A 20,077-nucleotide genomic window follows, 5' to 3' on the forward strand; every position below is an offset into this window, starting at 1 on the left:
GTGTGAGTGTGTGTGTGTGTGTGTGTGTGTGTGTGTGTGTGTGTGTGTACCATGTAAGAGCAGGTACCTGTAAGGGACAGAAGAGGGCATCAGATCCTTTGGAGCTGAGATTACAGGTGGTTATGAACTGCCTAATCTGAATGCTGGGATGTGAACTTGGATCCCCTGAAAGAACAGTATGTGTTCTTAACCACTGAGCTATGTCCCCCAGATCCATCAACATTATTTTCTGTGTATTTGTGGGTGCTTACATGAGCATATAGGCACCATATGCGTCTGATGCCTGTGGAGGCCAGAAGAGAGTGTCAGACCCATTGGAACTGGAGCTATAGAAAGTTATGAGCTGCCGTGAGGATGCTGGGAGTTGAGCCCTGGTGCTCTTAAGTGCTGAGAGATCTCTGCAGCCCCGACAATAGCATTTTGTATAGTGAGAATACAATGCAAATCACGGTGGGGTCAGAATGGGAGTGCTGAGGAAATATTAGGAGAAGGGACAGTGAAGATGCTGGTGCCAGTTACAGTAATGGAGGTTGGAGGGGACAGCAGAGGTGCATTGCCGTGCAGAGATGAGCCCGGTGTCATGAGTGAGTAAAGGTGGAAGTGGAGGTGGGGGTGGGGAGAAAAACACATATGGAATAGGAGCGGAGGTCTTCTGGTGCTGAGATAGCAGTGACTGGGGTCCCCAGGAGGAAGTGATTGTCCCCACAGGACAGTTATCTAGGAGTGAGATCGCCAAGAAAGAAATGAGATTGAAAGTAATTGAGTTATAGGAAATGTTTTCTTGTATTTGGGAGTAGAAGGGGTGGACTTGATCATACACAATATATAGAAAATGAAGCGAATGACGGGGAAAGGGGAAGGAAAGGAAGGCACCCACTAACTCTAAAAGAACTGAAAATGTGTAGAAGAATAGCAGCTCAACTATGAATGCCAGCTGTGTGGAAATGGGAAGGCCATTTGTAATGGTGGTAGTGAGGGCAGAGGTAAGGAGTGTCCCTAGTGGTGGCTCTGGTGGAATAAGAGGCACCACTGCAACATAGCGAGTGGTAGGAGGGGGACAGTGGCAGAGATGATGGATTCTGTGGTAGTGGGAATGATGAAACGGAGAGAAAGGGTGGGTGGAGCAGTGATGTTGTCAATCTAATTAAGATAAAAGATGGACACACAGTGAGCATCTGAAGATGTTAATCTGGGTAGGCTAGTGTATGCTGCAGTGACAAACAGTCCCCAAAGGGAGCCTACATAGTAAACAGCAACCTCAATCTGTGTGTGTGTGCGTGCGCGCGCGCGTGCGTGCACACAGAGGCTAGAGGCCCACATCTGGGGTCTTCCTTCTTCACTCTCTGCCTTACCTTTTGAGATGGTGTCTCAGTTGGTCAGCGAGCTTCAAGGACCGTCCTGTTCTAGCTGTATCCCTAGCCCGGGGAACAGGTGTGTGCCACTATGCCCTGCTTTTTTATTGGGGTCTCGGGTCCTTTCGTTTGTGCAGTAGACACTCTTTCCCTCCAGGAGCCATCTTGTCAGCCCTCTCACAGATTCAGTTTTTTACACTGGAGTCTGAGATGGCCTGGAAGGACCCTGTAGTTACTCTTGAGTGCCATTTTGGTAAATGAATGGAATCTGTGTTTTCTGGTCACCAGGGTAATTGGAAGGTCCCATAACAGCCTCTGTGTGGCTGGCATCTGTGCTGGTTTGTTTGGGTTGGGTAGGTGGTGGCAAAGGTGGACTCTCCGTGCTTCATGGGCTGGCTGTGTGGCTTTGCTCTGTGCCCTTTCTGGCCTGGAATCCAGGCTAATGTGGGGCCCCCCATCTGTACCTCTGCCAGGTTTGCAGCAGAGAGGGAGGCTGGTTAAACATGTGCTGCTTTGTCAAGCCTCTGCCCAGAAGTCACCATTTATGACAGCATCTTACTAGAAAATGTGGGTAGACTAACTTGGACCTATTTAGTCTTCTTTCTCTCTCCTCCTCCTTCTATTCCTTCTGCCACCCCCATCCTTCCTTTCCTTCACCTCACCCCCCTCCATCATTATCTTCTTTTTTCCCCGGTCTCCTTTTCTAGAACTCCATCCATGTTTACAAAACAAGCAATATACTTACAAAGCTATACTTGGCATCCCCAAAACTAATTTCGAGAAACCTGGGCACACGAGGTCTTGTTTGCCTGAGAAGAGAACATGGTTACCCGTGACCTCCTCGAAGGTTTTGCAGGTACTGTTTCCTCAGAGCACGCAAGAGGAGTGGTGAGGGGAGAAGCCTATGGTCACATGGGGCCTGGGACAAGGGAAGACCACTGAGAGGCAGGAAGTTCCAGAAGCAAGAGGCAAGGACCTGCTTGCCTGTGGTCCTCTCCTGGAATTTCTGGATTCCCAGAATTCTAACAGACTTTGGGAAAGTTAGTTTGCAGCAGGAGATGCGAATGAAAACGCTATCAAGCAGGGCACAGAGGGCGTGGAATACCACACGGAGAGATTGTGCAACGTGAACCACAAATGTCTTAGTCAAACAAGCTTGGGGGATACCACATACCTCTCGGATATTAACTCTTTGCCATGATGGTAACTGCTTTCTGGAAGTTACACAGCTTCCAGAGTCATCCCGACTGTCAATGTCCTTCCTGGCTGGTAGAATTGGAGAGAGGATAAGGAGTGTCACAGAGGACACTCAGATAGGCGGGAGGCAACTTAGCCATGTGGAAGTCCCTTGCTGTAAGAGAAGCCAGAGAGGGTGTTCTGGGGGTTTGTCCTAAACAAGAGAGATGGCATTTGGAGGATAGCCAAATGTCCAAGTCTGTCCCAGCTCTTTCAGACTGAGTGTGATGAAATATACCTACAGTCTTAGCGGTTGGTGGGTGGAGCCAAGGGGGATTAGGAGTTCAAGGTCATCCTTGACTCCAAAGCAACCTGATCAACACAAGGCCCTTTCCTCTGTGTGTGTGTGTGTGTGTGTGTGTGTGTGTATTTGAAGAGCTTAAATGAGAATAAGCCTGAGCTGTTTCCAGAACTGCTTAGTGGGAGGAAGCCACCAGAGGCAGACACTGGCTCAGTGACTCAAGAAACTAACTCAGCCAGTTTAACAGAATGGTGGGCTCTCAGGCGTGGGTGTGGCCTGGGGGTCCAACCCCCTTCTGAGATTTGAATTCTGACTCCAAGGACACTCTGTATGCACTTCTCTACCCATGAGGGACTCCTATGGGTGCCTACTCTCTTTCCAGAAAGTTCTAGTGGCTAGAAATGTCAACCACCAACTTGTGTGAGGAAATGAACAAAGACCATTTTGTTTGTTTGTTTGATTTTTTTTTTTAACCCATTAGGTCAGTGTCTATAACTCTTTGAAACACCTCACAGTTAAGGTTTTTGTCCAACTGCCACTTGTATTGGTGACAGAAGCAACCCGAGAGGAAACAATTTAGTTTGGTTCATGGTTTGAGGTGACAGTCCATCACGGTGGGGTGGTGGGGCAGCAAGGCCTTTGAAGCAGCTGGCTCCATTGCAACCACAACAATGTCCACAATCAGGAAGCAGAGAGAGATCAACACAGATGTTCACCCTACTTTCTTTCTTTTCATTTTATTTGGGCTGGGACTACAGCCCATGGAATTGACTGTGCTGCCCACAGTCAGACTCAATCTAGGAACTTCCTCAGTGACATGCCCAGAGGTGTGTTCCCATGGTACTGTAAATCTCTTCCAGTTGTCAGTGATGAGCCATGACTACACCCAACCCATCTCAGATTCCTTCAGCCTCCCACCCCTCCCGATGCCAGGAGATGTTTTAGAGGCAGAACATTCAACTTCATGAGAGCTTTAAGAGAGAACTCTGACACACACTGCACTAACATGTCCAACATCCCCACTGGCTGCGTGGAGCAGCCCTGCTGGGGCACCGCTCAACCCTAACCCCTCTGCCTGATTCCTAGGCATCATCTCCTGGACTCTTGGGCTCCCTTCAGAAATTGTCCTCTGTCTGTTTCCCTGGTTGAGTGATGATTTTACTTGCTGGAGTTGATGCTCTCTTGCCACTGTGGTTCCAGAGACTGGACTTGGAACATCAGGTTTGTGCAGTAAGTGCTTTCATCTTCTGAGCCACCTGTCTCTACAGAGGAGACTCTGTCTCTAGGAAGAGCACCCAAGGACACCTTTGACCTAAAGAGCCCGTGGTTGCCAAAGACCCTTGGTAATAGGCTGGCCCAAGTCAGCTCCCCCCCTGCAGCTTCCTCTTCCGAAGCAGCACACAGTCATTTAAACAAGAGTGCCCTGGAACAGGACTCACCCCCTCCAGGGAGACGCATATACATTCCAGAACTCACCCAGGTACCCCCTACACAGTTATTTTCCTCCCAAAGGTTAGACCCACAGGTCTTTACCACTTCTAAGATCACTGATGACACTGGAGTTGGAGGGGATGCCGTATCTAAAGGCCACCCTGGGAATGGTGTCCCTCGGGTTGTACGATGACACAGCCACAATTTAAAATGGTCTGAACTAATATGAGTTCCCTTTGAGTGCAAAGAGCTATGAGATGTTGAAGCATTCACCATGGGGGCACTCAAGGGATTTGAGAAACTCTCTAAGATTAGGTAGAGTTTCCATTTCATAGATCGGAAACGTGCTCGGAGAAAGAGGTAGCTTCCTTAACATCACACAGCACCAGTGGAGAAGAACAAGCCACGGCCACATCTCCCTATTCTTATCACTCAGTGCCATCTGCATCATCCTGTGACAGCTCCTTGCCTCCTGCAACAATGCCCTGACCCCACCAAGCTCTTGTCACCCTCAGCAGCTTCTCTATTTTTGTGCCCATGTCTCTCAATTGCTAAGCAAAGTCCCCACAAGTGTGCTTGTTCTAAGTGGCGGCCTCCCATACAGTACAGTTCTTGGTGCCTTAGTGGGAGGTGAGGGTGTGTGCGGTGGGGGTGTAGAACTTCCCCGTCTAGCCCAGGGCTGAGAAGAAAGGAAAGAACAAACCCCTGCAATCCCACATGCACCTTGCATCTGGATCCCAGCCCCCTTCTTGTCCTCGGCAGATGCTCCAAACATCCAGAAATCTGAGATGCCTAGAAAAAGAGGGAAGCAACAGAGAGCAGCCATGAGCTCATCCACCCTGGCGCCACGCACCCCAGGGGAACCCTTTTTCCATGGAGAGGTCTAGTCTCCTCTGGTGGTGATGACTTCGGAGCTGGAGGTTCCCCGCTGGCCACCCCAGGGGATGGTCACTGACTTGTGGTGCATTCCAGCCATGCTCCCCTCAACCCCGCTGATGTGAGAACCGGAACCTGTCTCCCAGCTACTCTCCACGGAGCTGCTGCCCTGGCTGGTCCCAAGCTGTCCACATACCATGTTTTCCTGACCTTTCCTGTCCCCACACTTTTCCTGATCTGGGGTGGAAAGCTGGGCGCTTCCTACATTTTCTTTCACTTACCTGCCTCATTCCCCAGGCCTCCTTTGCTCCTGAGCCTCCTTGGTCCTGCCTGGTGGACATTGGTTCAGACAACGCACATCACTATTGTGTGCAAGAGGACTCCATGCAGGCTGTGACTTCAGAGAGGAAGTTGTGGGGAAGACCCCAGAACCACCTGTGTGTATGTTGCTAGGAACTCCCTAGCAACTTTGCCTATCTTTTCAAACCCTTCTAGGCATATTCTGCTGACTAGAATGGCTCTCCCTTGACCTCCGTGCCTTCCATCCAAACCAAAGATCCTCAATCTAGTAGAAAGCTGGATTCGTACAGGCAAACATAGGACTATGGAGCACCCTTCTTTTTTGCTGTTTTGTTTTAAGGCACCATTCCCATTTCTTAGTTTGGAGTGTCTGCTTGGAGTCTGCTGCCCCCAGGGAAGAGGAGAGGAGGAAGGTGTATCAGCTCTCTTTACAGGTATGAATGTGACATGACCACAGCTCACAGCAGCTGGCAGGACATTAGCACGAGGCTGCTCCTGGTAATCAGCTGTGATCTGAAGCCAGGCAGCCATGTGCCTGGTTAAGTTCTTTGCTGTGCTAGGAGAGAGCACGCAGTGTGTCTGAGGCTCCTGGTCCTTGGTTCACTCAATGGTTCCTCTGCCAGCTGCTCCAGTGTTGGTGTTGCAGGGGGGGGGGGGGCTGGCCCATTCCCTTCCATCCCTGCATGTTCTCCCCTGGGACATGGAGCACCACATGGGTCATGCTCTCTCCAAAAGATGGCACTGACTTCATGCTTAGTGTGCATGCTCCTCCTGCTTGTGGGTCACATGCTCACCTTGCAACCAACTTAATTCCCTCTGAAAATCAACATCAATGTGCCCCCAACCTAACTCATGACTTTCCTCACCTCTTCATGTGACAAACTTTGCATAAGCAGCCACACCCCTAGTCTCTCTCCAGTGTTTCTTGAGTAATTGTTTTGGAGCTTCCTCAGAGCTCCCTCTTCCTCTCCGTGTCACTTGCCTCAGTCTATGTCTTCTTTGGCTCCTCACTTGGCCTCGCGGCCACCTGTCTGCTGTCCCCTTACCTCCTCATGACACCTGCCTCTCCCGTTCTGAGGTGTACACAGAATCAACATGCAACATGTCATCTGCAAAGTTCATGTTCAAGAACCATGCCATTGAGTTACAAAACAAGCAAAAGATCACATAAAGACCTCATGATATTTTATGTTAGTCTATGACCTGTTAGGCCACAATCAATGCTATCCCCAGCTACGCATGGAATCACTGGCTTGGTTTGGACACATCTGCAAAAGCATGAGTTCATGTACATAGGTCAATCCCAGATCCCTTCCCCTGTCAGTAACCCCCCCCCCCACCTCCCTTGGCCTACATGGTGTCTGTGCAAGCTGCTTCTCTGTCTTGCTCCCTCTGCTCAGCTTCTTCAGGCTCTAGAGCTCTGAGATCTGCCTACCACTTTCCTCTGTTGGGCTCCCCACCCCTCAGCCTGCCCCTCCTTCTCCTCGACTGCCTAGGGACTTGGCAACATTCAGGACTTGCAAGACCTAAATGGCAGTCCCAGGGACCCCTTTCTTCCTACTCTTTGGGAGCCTAAGACCTCATGCAGGACTCTGGCTTCCACAGCCTGGCCTCTGTGTCTCCCACACCAGGGCCGAAGTGAGTTGATCTTCCTTCTGTCCAGGAGCACTCAGAGGACGGGGTCATGTGCTGCCTTCCCTGTCCCTGGCTCCTGGCATAAGGCTGGGGAGAGGCACGTCTGTACATCTGTAAGGTGCTTGTTGGAGGAATGATGACACGGCTTCGCCTTGACTATCAGATGGCCTCTCAGCTCTTTCTAAAGCATTGCTGGTGGCATGTCAGGCTTTTCAGCCTCACCCTGCTTCTCTCAGACTGGGGTGCTGTTTCCTCCTCTTTTGCTTGCTCAGCACCCATGCATCCTTTGAGGCTTGCTTTTAGCCCTTGTCCCTGGCTCCCCAACCCAGTGCAGGTTCTTTAGTCTGTGTTCTCTGAACTTTCATTTACAGTGGGCCTTTCTTGTTCCTGTCCATCAGATACAATGTCTAACTGCAGCCCAGCACCTTGACCTTCCTCTCTCCCTTCCAGCTGCCCCATACCTGTTTGATGGAAGATGGGGGGATGCTCTGGTCTTGGAGGACCTTGCCCTTGTGGTCACCACTGGTGGACTTCCCAAACTAGGCTCATTAGGCTCATCTTAGTTTCTTACCTTTCTGGTTCTAACTTATTGACTCAGGTCGAGCTTTCTTACAGGCTAGTAGGTACTTGTTGCTGGCTTTATTTATTTATTCATTCATTCATTCATTCTTTTAAGATTTATGCCTGCGCACATGGTTGTTTGCCAGAAGAGGGCATCAGATCCCCTGAAACTGGAGTTACAGATGGTTGTTAACTTCTGAGTGCCAGGTCCTCTGGAAGAGCATCCAGTGCTCTTAACTGCGAATACATTTTAAAATAGGAATGAGACAGAGAATGATGTGGAAAAATATAAAGAGTAAGTGTAACACTGGAGAGCTCATGGTGGACTACTGTGTGTGTGTATGAAAGAGAGAGAGAGAGAGAGAGAGAGACAGAGACAGAGACAGAGACAGAGAGACAGAGAGGGACAGCGACAAGGATGTAGAGAAAGAAACAGATAGAGTGAGAGAGGCAGAGAGATTGATGGTGGAACTTAGCACTTTCCTGACACCCAGGATATCCCTGTGACTTGGTTGGATTTTTCTGAATTAAGAATATCCACTTTCTGGGATGATAAGCTGGCTCAGTTAACTGTACAAGTAGGGAGCCCCAAGTTCCCTCCCCAGAACCCATGTAAAAAAGTCAAGTGTGGTAGTGTACTTGTAATCAACTCTGGGGAGGTGGAGACAGGCAGATCCCTGGGGCTCACTGGCCTGAGTGGGTGAGTTCTGGTCCAGGGAGAGACCCTGTCTCAAAAGAGGAGGCAGCTTCCTGAGAATGACAGCTGAGGATGTCTGCTAGCCTTTATACACATATGTAGACATGTCCATGCGTGCACACACACACACACACACACACACACACACCTACATTCATGAACATGCACATACAAATGCACACATGTATATACATACATACACATGCACGTGCAAAAATGAAAGACTAGCCACTTTCTACACTGATGTGGTGCAAGCTGCAAACAGAAGTTTAGAGTTCTGATTCGTGCCCACATGTGTCTCCTTCTGTTCAATCCTATCACTATAGCCAAGAGAGAAGCTGAGTCTGCCCTCCCCCCAAGGCAAGGGTGGAGCCCCCACCAGGTTGGACAGAGTCCAGGTGTCTTCTCTCACTCAGACTCATATCCCAGGACCCCTCTACTCTAGCTAGTTCCGTGCCTGAGTATCCAGCCAATGGAAGTCACTGTGCCATTTAATTACACCTTCATTCCTACGTTCACTATCAGCAATCAGCAAACTAATATTCCGTGAGCCATGGTGGGTTACCACAAACGTGCCAGCTCCCGGACGGAGGAGCCCTTTCTGTAGGTATTATGGAGCAGGACTTGATTTACTCCCTTCCCCTTCCGACCCTCCTACAGGCTAATTAGTGCTTTTGTTTACAGTGGAGTTGAGCAAGCTGAGCTCCAATTCCTCCAGCAGAAGTCTCAGTGGCTGGCAGCCAGTAGCCAGGTCGTGTGGATACCAAGCATCTAGGTTCTCAGGGGCCTCTAAAGGCTGCTCAAGGACGCCCTGGGTGAGCAGCTTAACCTATGACCCGAGTCTTTGCACGGCATGCCAAGCAAAATACTCAGAAAGAGAAGTGGCTGGGGTGATGGTTTGGTTGGCAAAATGTTGCCTTGCACGCATATAAAAAAAAAAAAAGAACAACAGGTATGGTGAGGTGACAGTGAAGGCAGGAGAACCCCTGATGTCTTATCCAGCGTAACCTATGAGTTCCAGGTCTCACAAAACAATATGAACAAGAATGAAGTTACCTCTGCACCCCCCAACCCCCACCCCCATTATGGGCAGGAGATGGTGGCCGGTCTTGGTGTGTTCTGAGGGAAGAGTCTTAGGGCGAGAAAGAGGTGTCCCCTAAGGCAGATCACAAAGCAAGGGGATTGTTCCATGCTGCTGGCTGAACAGAGAGGACTTTGATGGAAGAAAAGAAAGGAGGGGAGGGGAGGGGAGAGGAAGGGAGGAGAGAGGAGGGGGAAAGGGAAGGGAAGAGAGAGGAGGAGAAGGGAGGGGAGAAGCAGGGAGGGAAGGGGAGAGGAGAGGAGAGGAGAGGAGAGGAGGGTGTTTGGGGATGGGATAGTCCCTGGGCTCCTGAGGCAAGAAGAAAGAGTTGCTTTCTTGGAGCTATAGTTGAAGTCACACTGCCTCTTTTTGATGTACAAACCCAGCCCCCCTCTGCCCCCCAGCCCAGGCCCATCAGCAGGGTGTCCTCAGCAGGGAGGCACTGCCATAGGCTTTCATTTGCCTCCCATGTGGCTCCCAGCTCCTGGGAAGCTGTCTGGGTGGGGGCTACCAACCAGAGCTTGGCTGTCCCCCAGCCCTTGCCCTAAGCCTTGACGTCATCAGTCCAGACATCTGGCTGTCAGGTCTGATTGAGCTCATGCTTCAGGGGAACTAACTCTCTGCATGTCCACGTCTGCCCCAGCCAGCAGTCCTCACATCCTGGCTCTTTTCCTTGTGCAAAACATTGAACTTGACAGCGCCTTGTAAGCACCATGGGACAGCAAGCAGCTACCTGGGAAGGCCGAGAGAGTTAAGAAAGTGGGTGGAGATTGGAGAGTTAGCTCAGTTGTGCTTGCCACACAATCGTGAAGATCTGAATTCAGTCCCCAGAACTCAGGTTGACAGTGGGAAAGGGTGAAGCACACTGGTAACCCCAGTGCTGGGGAAGCAGAGACAGGAGGATTCCAGGACTTCACTGATCAGCCAGCTTAGCTGGATCTGGGAATCCCTGGCTAGCAAGAACCCCAGTCTCAAAAAACAAGGAGGATGGCTGCTGAGGAATGACTCTCAGGGGTGACCTCTGGTGTCCATATGCACGTGCACACACACTCACCCCATTCCCTCAATAAAGACCATGTGCTGGGTGCTGAATGTACCTCAAGGCAGAACCTGACACTCTAAGGACACATGACTGAGGGCAGCTTCTGCTAGACTAGGTAAGCAGATGTTGGGGGTGGGGCAGCAAACCTTCCAGGGTGGGGCATCTGCCTAGCATGCACAAGAAGATCCAAGTTGCTCCTCTGACTGTTTGTGGTGCTAACAAGCTCTGTGACCTTGATGGACCTCTGCGCCTTTCTGGAAGCCCTAAGTTAATCGACAGCATTTCCACTGAGTGTTGTTCTCTAAGCTAAGTTTATTTTTCTTATCTTGACTGGGATGTACAAGTAGAGGTTCAGTGAGACATGGCCATCCAGATAAAGCCTTGCAAATGAACACTAATCATTTCCTGTGAGCCCATTTGCTCGTAAAGAGCGGGAGAGTTTGGCTGAAGAGGAAGCCTGGCGGAGTGACGCTGGAAGAATGTGAACTACGCAGGCATGTGGTGGAACCACACTTGGGACAGCTCCAGATCATTAGGTGAGGTTTGCAGAGGCTCTCCAAGCCATTCTGTCTCAGTCTCACACTGTCCACTTCCACACACCCACTCTCACTGTGAACCGGAGCCCTGAAGAGTCCCCGATCCTCTCAGACACTCGAGCTTCCTGTGGGAGAAGAGTCTGGATCAAGAAAGGGCCTCACCTGGGGTTGGGTGTTAGGGGTGAACGCTGCAGGAGGAAAGGCAAACTTTTAAAAAGAATTGTATGTGGATGTGTTGTCTGCATGTATGCTTATGTATCATGTGCACACAGTGCCCACAGAAGTCAGAAGAGAACATCAGATCTTTGGGATCTGGAGTTACAGATGTGAGCGTCCCCGTGGGTGCTGGGAATTGAACCATTGTCTTTTGCAAGAGCAGCGAGTGTTTTTAACTGTTGAGCCATTTCTCCAGCCCCCAGTGTAAACTCTAACTGACCAGTGGCCCTACCTTGTCATCTTGCTGTCTTCTCTTACTTCAGGCAGTGTGTTCTTGGGAGCCCCCACAGGGTCCAGATTAGGGTGCCCCCAACCCTATGTCCCCTTTGAGACATCTTTTCTGGAAGGAAATGACTGCCAAATTTTATGTAACTCAAAAGAAGTGTCGCCAACCTTCGCTTTCCATGCCTTGCATCTTGTGGCCTTTTCAGACGCTAACTTGGGTTACGTCTGGGGTCACTTACGCTGCGTCCTAGCATAGCTTCACAGAGAATGAAGAAGGTATTTAACTTGCACCTCCTCAGTTTCCTTTGGCTGAGGGCTACTCTAGGGAGCATTCGATCCCCCACCCCCACCCCCGAGTCTCATGCGTGTAGCTGGGATGACCATGGAGGGCTACAGCCTGCTTTTGCCTCAACCTCTCTATATACTGAGATGCAATCAAGATTTGGGAGTCCCTGGGCTGGAGCATTGTACCTGTGGCAGTCACTAGGAGACAAAAGCAAAGCGAGACCCCTGTCTAGACACATGTCTGTCTCCTGTCCCCTTTGGTCTCCCATGTCTGGACACATGTCTGTCCCCTTGGGTCTCCCATGTCTGGACACATGTCTGTCTCCTGTCCCCTTGGGTCTCCCATTTCTGTCTTCCCTGCCAGTTGCCTTCCTACCTAGCTCCCTTTCCATCATTTTTGAAGTTAACAGATTGGGAAAGACAGACTAGTTCTGTTTACCAAAGGCAATGTCTTCCCCCGGGCCAAGCTTAGATTTTTGCCTATTAATAAAAAAGACCCAGGCTCTACAGCTGTAGGGTTCTCCCATGATATAACTCTCAGTCTGTACAGACAGGCATCCCTGGTTCTGTAGGAATTAAGATCTATGGAACTTACAGAAAATAAAATAAATCTATCGTTTGTTTCTGAAGCCCAGGGTCTTGAGTCTCCCTTGACATTCAAAGAAACTGTATGGCTTATGTTTGCCAACTTGTTCAAAGGGCAGTGTCTCAGGGTGTAGTTTCCAACGCTTCCTAGGCCTGTCATGTGTCTGGTCATTGGGCAAATGGTAAAATGAGGCCTAAGATTTGGGAGCTACAGCTCTGTAAGAAAAATAAGCGGGAAACATGAAGTAGCCTGTAATTCTGCCTGGTGCCTGGATAGCCAGGGAAGGAGGGTGGACCTAGGGCATGGGGAAAAATAGAGTATGGAGATTGGGTGTGACATGTCCAGGGTTGTCCTGTGATGGCTGAGGATGGGCCCAACACAGGCAGTCGAGAAAGACTGACTGGTTCCTGTGGGTCACGGAAGCCAGACACACATCTTACTGCTTTCCTCCCACGTTTCAGTCTTTCTTCTCTGCCCCTCACTGTTCTGACCCCATCTTCTCCCCCCCAGTTTTGCCTGTGGGGAACCCCCAGAGAGACTGTGGCAGTTCCTTGGGCACAGAGTCACTTGTGTGACCAGGGAGCAGAGTCTGGAAAGGCCCCCACCTACTCTCCCAGCAGCTGCCAAAGACCACCAGGAACATCTATCAGGGAAAAGATTTACGGCTAAGCCAGGAGGAGCGTCTGCCCGAGAAGATACCTACGCAGCCATTCTGAGGGCAGGAGTTACAAGCTCCTCCTTCATTTGCTGCTGAGTGGAAAAATACGTTGGGCCCAGAACCATTAGCTCCCTGCCAAGGCCTGTGACTCACTCCCAAGTCATAAATAACGGGTCCCTCATGACAAAGCAGAGAAGGGAGCCGGGCCCAGGGCCACGTATTTATTAGAAAAGAGAGTGGGACCATTAGTCGGGGGCTTGGTTTCCGGGAAACTCTCAACCACTCTTCACTGAAGGGCAAGAGAGCCTTCCATGGGGATTCAGAGCTGACATTTGTCTCCAGATCCCTAATGTCCCACGGGGATCTGAGGGCCAGCCAGTAGAGGCATCCCCGGCCACCCAGTTCCATGGGATAAGAGGAAGCGTTCCTGTTGAGAACCTGAGGGAGCCTCTGCTCTCTGCAGTTGCTCCTGGTCATGTGGAGTTGTTAGAGCAGAGGCCTCAGGAGCCACTGTGCGATGTGTATCAGGAAACCTTTAGTGCCTTCCTCTGACAAGTCTCTCTCTGCCCCTACCCACAAAGTATGCATTTTGAAAACCTCCATGGCAGCCATGGGAAATGGTGTGGAGGAAGCTGATGAAGTCACAGTGTAGGCATCAGGTGCCACTCACGTTGGTGACAGGCATGGCATAGGGGCAAAGGCGAGGAGAAGGGCTCTCTCCTGGTCTCTCTCCATCTCTGGGTGTGCAGGAGAGAATCCAAATGGTAAAGCATACAGAAGGGGGCTGTAAATCATTTACAGATTGTCGATGATACCTTTTGTGCTAGACAGAAGTCGAGCCAGTGTGATTGAAAGTCCGAACTAATCGCTAATTGTTTCCCTCTGGCCTGCCCTGTGTCCAACATCATCTCTCCAGTGACTCAGGCCAGAACTAGTGTTCTCTATGTATACATACCACGTTTCCTAATACCCTGCAGCAGGAACCAAGGCCTATGTCTGCCTCTCATTTCATCCCCAAGCCTGCTACCACAGTGTTGGCTCAGGGCCCCGCCACCATTCCCTGTGATTTCATTTCCAACTCTTCTTCAGTCTCATGATGAAGGGTCTCTCTTTCTAAAGCAGCCTGGACCCACTGGGGCATAGAGCTGCTGCTGCTGCTGCTGCTGCTGCTGCTGCATCAAGCTCCTCTCTTTCTTACTTCCTCACCAAGGCCCAGGCTGGCCCTCCACCACACTCCTTCTCAGAACCATCATCACACCTGCGCCAATACCCAGCTTATCCTGAAGGCTGGGTGGCCCCTTCCATCTTCCCCATGGCTGTGCACTCCTCAGGGCAGAGAGGCTACCATGGCTGTCCTGATCCTGACCTACTGAAGGGATGGGAAGAGCTGAAGAAGTGAAGGGTGAATGGCCAGAGGAATGAATGGAGCCATGAATCAGTCTTGCCTTGGTGACAGCCCTTGGCACACAGGATATGTGCTGAGACCGCTTCTCCGCTCTGAACTCTGCCCTAGTTTCGTGGCCTCCTTTCTGGCCTCCAAAGCCAAAGGCCTTAAATATGGATGACTAACAGACGCTCCATGCGTGGGTCGATGTATAATCTTCACCACCTTGTCTCTTTGGGGTGCTTTTTCTATGCCCCACCACCCTGGGCATTTCAGGCCCCACGTGAGTGTAGGAGTACCGGGTGACATGAGTTCCTAAGGCCCTCATTTTGAATGAGGGGAGTATTGGAGCCATAAGTGCACTTTCTTGTTGGGTTTTCTTATACTCTGTAATCACAGGAACTCAGTATTGAGACAGATTTGCAAAGTCTCCTGAGAATTCTTTGAGCCAACGTCTTCATGAAGCTGAGATCTTCAGAGACAAGGCCCTAAATCAACAATCCCCAGGGCTGGGGAAAAGGTAGATCCAGGATTTTAGATTCCTAGGGCCTAGTCCAGCACTCACCAGTGAGCCCTCCCTCTCTGGATGTTACTTTACCCCTGTCTCTCTTGTCAGTGTCCCACAAGCTTTTTCTCATTCAGCTCATGTCCCCCCTCCCCCCCCCCATGGCTCCTAGGCCCCTCTTCACATTGCCTGCCAGATTTGTCACTTCTCTTTGTGGATGATGTTCTGCCTTGTTCTTAGCAGGGAGCAAATGACCCCAAGTCCAGGGAAGACAGAATCTCAGGGTTTAGAATTGACTTGAGCCTGACTTGGAGCAGAAGTCACTGCACTGTGCCGGACCTACAAGGTTTGTCACCCAGATCCTCGAAACCAAATGGGATCCCCTTGAAGACTTTCAGGAAGTGGTCCACACCCTGGGAAGGCTCAGGATGGTGATGGCTGAGAACAGATGGGGGGCAGAGGAGGGGCCCTATGAACTGGGGTGGAGCGCCACCACGTGGACTCGGGGAGCAGAACTCCTCGCCCCTGTGGATCTCCAGTGGATAGGGCAGAGAATGTTCAGGCTGGCTCTTAGGTATCAGGTAGTGGGATGGAGGCCTTAGTCCTATTTTCCGTAGGCCCCATATGGACTTCACTCCCTCGAACAGTCTTCATCAAGAGATTCTCAACACACCTTTGCCTCAGACCATGCAGTGGGTTGAGTGTTCAGATTGCCACTTCAATATCATTATAACAGCATTAAGACTCAGGATGGGGGTCAAGTCCTGGGGTAGTGTCATTACACAGAGAACTGTGGAACTGTTCCTCTGCCAGATGGAGAGTTGTCAATGTCCCTGCATCATACATCCCCAGTGCCTGGCACAGGGAGGACTAAGCCTGGAACACAACGTCACTGGATGTCTGCACCTCAAACTTGGACTATCTTGCCTCCAGACAGAAGGAGATTCTGTCCTCTGTAAATGATCCATTCTCATGCGTTCTGCAAGAGTGACAGAAAACAGAGCAAAACTCCCGAGCCCACACCCTGGAGATGGACAGTGCCTGCTGAGAGGTCAGACCAGCATCCCAGCCTCTCCTCCGAACCTGTCAGGCAGAGTATAATTATATGAATGCAGTCAGAGGCACCATTGACAAGGTGAACAGGACTCTTGAGTTGGAGTCACAGGGCCTCTGCTCATGACAAGCCTGCAGGTTCAAGACATTGATCCACAAGATCTGTCCAGCCATCATGCTAGGTTGGAGCCACAGGGACCCTCTTGTCTCTGCCTTAGTGCCAGAGCCTGGCCAATCATGTAGCCTCTGGGGACTAAAGTTGGGGCTCATGCTGCAGCAGTACCACTTACCCACCACCACTTACCCACCCCGACTAAGCCATTCCCCCAAACCAAGACTCGGGGTTTAGACACATTTCCTGTCTCTTCCTGTCTTCTTGCTGTTTTCCAGAAAGTTCCTAGCTCTAAACTTTCAGTACAGTTCAGATTCTTACTGCTTCTGTTTTGTCCTGCCCATGACATCCTTCCTACCAACTTTCTGCCTGCATCTCAGCCTTCATCCCCTGGACAACTCCTTCTCCACCCTCCAGAACTCACTCCTCTAGCAAACATTGACAACTGCAGGACAAGGCATCAAGCACTTGTCAGGGGCTTGTAAGTGAAAGTATGCACTGATCAGGTGCTGGTAGGAATTTAGCTGATTCAGGCTCAGTTCTGTGTGTAACCAACCCTCTACACCCAGTTCACTTACAACCTTGGGCAAACCACCTCCCCTTCTCTGGCCTTAAGTTTTTAATCTGTTCGATGAGGCGTCTGGGCCAGTGGGGGGCTCTGACACAGCCTGGGTGGCAGCAGAGCCAAGGTTCAAGGTCACGGCCCCACGTTCTCCCACTGGCTTGCTTCACTCTCCCCAGCCGGGAGGAACATCCTGAACAGCGTTAAGAATAATAAACATGGGCTGATAAACATCAATAGGCCTGGCTGGTGCCAAAAAAGAAAGAGAGAAGACTGTGCTGTGCTGGCTCCCACTCCCGGGACCATGCCGTAGCTGCCAGCTCCTTAATCATCTGGAGACAGCCGGCCGGCTCCCCTGGCCCCACCCCAGGCCAGGGCAGGCAAAGGCCAGGGCAGGCCAGGCCCAGGAAATGGCCACCACCGGGTCCTCAGCCACAGGCCAACCTGGTCCAGGACCTCCCTTTGGTTGGGCTCTTAAGGCATCCCTGCTTGTAGCCTCAAAAGCTCTCCATGGTCCATGAGACAGAACCTACATATGCTGTCCTGATATGAATGGGCAAACCCAGCCCTCAGCCCATTCTGTGCCCTCATGGCTTACCTGATCTCACATGACAGCCATGGAGGGCGCCCTGTTGCTCTCCGGGAACATCAAGCCCTCTCTCCTCTAATACTTCTGTGCTGGGAAGGCCTGGGTAGATATGGCACCAGAGCTGGCAGAGCAGTGCTAGGAGCTTAATAGATCACTCCCATAGGCTAAGAACTCCTGAGAGAGGAGAGCTCTTACTGAGAGCACGCTCTGGGACTGCTCAGAGCAGAGTGGTATCTGGAACCAGGCAGTCTGGGTTTAAAATATGTCTGCCACTTGGCTATGTAGCTTTAGTCAAAATGACTGAACCACTCTGTGCCTCAGTTGTCAGTAAAATAAAAACAATGTGAATAAAATAATTTGAATAATGATAATGTCTCCCCTTCCAAGTTGCCCTCAGGCTAGCACGGGCTTACTCATGTGGAGTACTTGGAAGGGAGCGGCCATATTTTCTCCAAGGTGCCCATTATAATTGATCTTCACACACTACGAACTGTGTCTGCCCTGGATATTTGTTGAATGGCTAAGTGACTCATTCAGAGATGGATGATAAAGGGCTATAGACTTACCCCTTCCCATAAAGCCTGGCCACTTGGGTTATGCCGTGAATGTTTTGTGTAGCCAACACAACAGTAAGGTCATAAATCAGGTACCCACCAAGGATGGGACAGGGCCTGTGCTTCTTGCAAAAGGATGTAGCATGGTTTCACAGAGAAGTCGGAAGAATAGGGAGCTTGTGGGCTTCTGTTGCCTTGGCATCCCAGAGGTGCTGTTAAACTCAGTTTGGTGGCTTTGAGCATGTGCTGAGCCATGACGTTCTTGGAGTTAGCAATGGTCTGGAGAAAGAAGAGTGGTCAAGGCAGGAAGTGACTGATTATGACCAGGACAGACAGCCCTTCAGTCTCTCATCAATGGTCTCAAGGATGGTTCCCAGTGCTGGCAACCTTACCCATGAATGAGATTGCACGTCCAAGGGAACCCCCATCTGAGGTCCTCCGGAAGGCTCTCATCAGTATCTTCCAGTCTGCCCGCCTCCCTGGGGAAGCAGTGTCTCCCTGCTTCAGTCCAATTTTCCATGTGAGATTTCCAGAGACACCGACTAGGTCATGTGACGGGAGACATGGTTCAGGGACTTCATGCATTTCTAAAATTCCTAGCTCTATTTTCAGAAGTCTGCTCCCCTGTGCATACCCATTCTGCTCCTAGGCCCAAGCATACCCTTTTATTATGGGTAACAGGCTCCTTGCCAGTGGAGAATAAGGGTCACTGGAAGATGCATGAGTCAGAGTTTTAATAGGTTGATTAACCCTCCTGTCTGAGGTCTTTATTCTAGAGCATAGTCAACATTCATCCAAAGTAGACTAATGGGAAATGTACCTTGGAGGGAAACACATAGAATCCAATCCACAGTTCCTTGTGTCTACAGCTTGTGTGTGCTGGGCAGCATTGGACTTCTGTTCCCAGTAGCTTAGAGATGCAGAGTCTAGGATGACCGTACTCTGAAGAGATGGTGGGTGGTGGGTAGCCCCTGAGCTAGGAAGGCTGGGCTTCTAGAAGGAGACAGGATTAACATTGTGAAGAAGAGAAGATAGGACCAGGAAGGATGTTTGAGTGTGTGCCTGTCTGTCATTGAGATTACATCTTTGAACAAATCAGAAGCAGGTTCCCCTTGCGGTGGGACACAGATCTGAGCCAGTGCAGGGTTTAGTGGGTGATGTTTGTAGTGTGTTTCAGCCCAAGTACATCAACACCCCTCTTTCTAGAGCCCTCAGGCAGTGAAGCCAGTGGCCTCTGCAACCTGGCACAGAGTCCTGAGTTTAGGAGCAGACATGCACTGCAGATTGTGGTTGGTCCGGCCTCCTCCTGTATCTGTGCCCTTCCATTCTGGCTTCCCGGGGCTCTCTGCTTTTCAGGGCATTGCTGTGGGTCGAGCTATGGAAAGGTCAGTGGTTGTAGCCTTGGGCTTAATTAATGGAGTCCTGAATGTGGCCACGGTGCCCTCCTTCAGTATGCAGAGGTACCTCAGGGACAGCTGATTAAACAGCCTGGCACAGTGTCTGCAGTGATTTACGGCCTGCCCCTGCCTGGGAGCTGGGCTCCTGCATTATTCATGGCCCAAAGCCATAAATCTGCCTGGCTCTGCCTGGGAGGCTGAGGAGGAAGCCAGGAGGAGGCAGGAGCGGGAGGGAGGTCTGGATAGACAAGGTGCTTCAAGGCTTTGAAGAACTTGACCTTGCTCCCCATGTTCTGTGTCACCTTGTCCACTACCCCAGAGGTTCAGCTGTGAGATGCCAAGCCCCACTTTGTCTTCTCTGGTCCAGGGTCTTCCTCTCTAAACCTGGAAGCCTTTATAGCTGCTGAGACCCAGGGCTGCTGCCACAGAAGCTCTACAGGACTTGAAAACACCAGGCCCACATTTTGTTCCCTTAAAAAAGGCTTTTACTTTTATTTTTGAATATTTTACAATATTCTTTGAGAACTTTGTACATGTATACAGCATATCTTGATCCTAGCTACTCCCAACTCCCCTCTCCCACTACCCCAGACACCTGCAGTGTGCCCCCTTCCCAGCTTGCTGGTCTCTCCATTCCTTTCTTTTCTTATTTCTCTTTCTTTTGTAACACACTGAGTGTGATGCGTGCTGCCTGCTGGAGTGCTGACTGGTATTACTGACTTGATCTTGTACAAGTAACCACAACTGTGTGACAGGTAACCACAGGTGTGAGACAGGTAACCACAGGTATGTGAGACAGGTAACCACAGGTGTATGAGACAGGTAACCACAGGTGTGTGAGACAGGTAACCACAGGTGTGTGAGACAGGTAACCACAGGTGTGTGAGACAGGTAACCACAGGTGTGTGAGACAGGTAACCACAGGTGTGAGACAGGTAACCACAGGTATGAGACAGGTAACCA

Source organism: Mus pahari, chromosome 2 (genome assembly GCF_900095145.1).
Source record: "Mus pahari chromosome 2, PAHARI_EIJ_v1.1, whole genome shotgun sequence".
Taxonomy (NCBI): Eukaryota; Metazoa; Chordata; class Mammalia; order Rodentia; family Muridae; genus Mus; species Mus pahari.